The sequence below is a fragment of the Meriones unguiculatus genome, unplaced genomic scaffold (assembly GCF_030254825.1).
Source record: "Meriones unguiculatus strain TT.TT164.6M unplaced genomic scaffold, Bangor_MerUng_6.1 ChrUnknown_unordered_Scaffold_174, whole genome shotgun sequence".
NCBI classification, from domain to species: Eukaryota; Metazoa; Chordata; class Mammalia; order Rodentia; family Muridae; genus Meriones; species Meriones unguiculatus.
Window position 1 is genome coordinate 2,501 of NW_026843730.1, and position 1,845 is coordinate 4,345.

Sequence of the window (1,845 nt, forward strand, 5' to 3'; positions counted from 1 at the left end):
ATGATTAATACATTAGATCGATCAGTTTTTTCTTTTCTTTTTTTTTGGGGGGGGGAACTGAATAAATAAACTGTCTCTTTCTTTCTATGTATGTATGATCGACCAGTTTTTTTTTTTAAGATTTGTTTGTTTGTTTGTTTGTTTCTTTATTAATTGTTCTGCCTGCATGTGTGCCTGCAGGTCAGAACAGATCTCATTATAGATGGTTGTTATCCACCATGTGGTTGCTGGGAATTTGGTAGAACAGCCAATGCTCTTAACCTCTGAGCCATCTCTCCAGCCCCGCCCCCCCCCCCCTTTTTTTTTTTTAACATGAATGGCTGATTAAATGTGCCTGCATGCATGTACCCGAAGAGGGCGCCAGAACTCCATTATAGACTGTTGTGAGCCATCTCTCCAGTGTGTATTTATCTCCCTCCCTCCCTCCCTCCCTCCCTCCCTCCCTATCCCAGACTCAGAGATCTGCCTGCCTGCTCCATTTTGATTTTTTTTTTTTTTAACTGATATGTAATGTCTAGGTAAAGGTTGAGCATGTTACCTTTCTCTTTTTTCTCTCCCCGCCATCATAACAGTGTGCGGCGGTGCTTGCTTGCTTGCTCGCTCGCTCCTCGAGGTGTGTGCGATTGGCCCTTCCTTATCAGCCTGCCTGCACACTGTCTGCCCGAGCCAAGGGGGAAACGGGGGTGGGGGGCGGGAGGGCACACGGAGGAGAGGAGATGGGCATTGGGAAGCATGGTGTTCTCTAAAAATTTGAATCGGAATCGTTCTTTCAAATAGACCAATCTGCTCTACTCTGCTTTGCTTTGCGGGGCCAAACGTAATGGACTCCTCCCCACTGACATGCTTCCTTTTTGCTATCCATGCAGGGTTCCCTGACCACCCTGGCGAACAGGACAGGACGGAGGCGAGAATCAAAGGCACGGCCAGAAAGAGGAGTTTGAGGTGTGGGACTGCTATGCCCCGGCACAGCCAGCTGGACTGACTGACTGCCCTCCTTCTCGAGGCGGGACGCAATCACGCATACAAACAAAAGACTACCTCTTTCCAGCAGAAGAAGATGGCCCTTCCTTCCTCTTCCTCTTGACTCACAGGTGGTACTCTATCTACCTGCTTCCCAGCCCACCTGAGCCACCCCCCCCCCCCTTCACTTTACGCTCAATTACAATAAATAAATGAATGACTACGAAGTTTCTAGTTGGTTCATTGACTTATGTTGTTTCTCTCTGTGAGCTAATTTTTACCACTGCCCACTCGTGTGTGTGTGTGTGTGTGTGTGTGTGTGTGTGTGTGTGTGTGTGTGTGTGTGCGCGCGCGTGCGCTTGGGACTGGAAAAACAGCCGGTATACTCTTCAGGCAGGTGCAAGATCTCTGGGGTTCTGTTTGTTTGTTTTTCTTTTTCTTTCTTTCTTTCTTTCTTTTTTTTTTTTTTTTGTTCTTGTTTTGGTGGTGGTGGTGGTGGTGGTGGTGGTGGTGGTGGTGGTGGTGGTGGTGGTGGTGGTGGTGGTGGGTCGTGTTTTTCCACTGTGATTTGTTTTAAAACTCACTCCATTTGAAGATCTGCAAGTGACCTTCAAGATTTACTTGGGCTTCTTAGAAGAACCTCTGGTTCCTCTCTCTAGTCTTCTTCGGGCAAATTCAAATTGACCCCTCTGAGGAAGGCTGTAAGTTCTTTTTATATGCCACCCCCCCCCTCCCCGATTATTCTATTTTCTTTAACTGGTATTCTGCCTCCGTATGTGAGAGTTCCCTAAAACTGGAGTTACAGAAGGTTGCGACCCGCCTGCAAGGTGGGTGCCCCTTGACCATCGCTCTTCTGGGAGTGTAGAGTAGAGGCATTCATTTTTC

General features: G+C 47.8%; 1 long non-coding RNA gene across 2 annotated transcripts in view; it reads left to right on the plus strand.

Moving 5' to 3' along the window:
* Window positions 1-1,187, plus strand: part of LOC132652016 (uncharacterized) — a 3,681-nt gene extending 2,494 nt beyond the window's left edge. For both annotated transcript variants that reach the window (XR_009589519.1, XR_009589518.1), the window contains exon 2: window positions 867-1,187. This is a non-coding gene — a long non-coding RNA (uncharacterized LOC132652016). The remainder of the gene's footprint in view (window positions 1-866) is intronic.
* The last annotated feature ends 658 nt before the right edge of the window (window positions 1,188-1,845 follow it).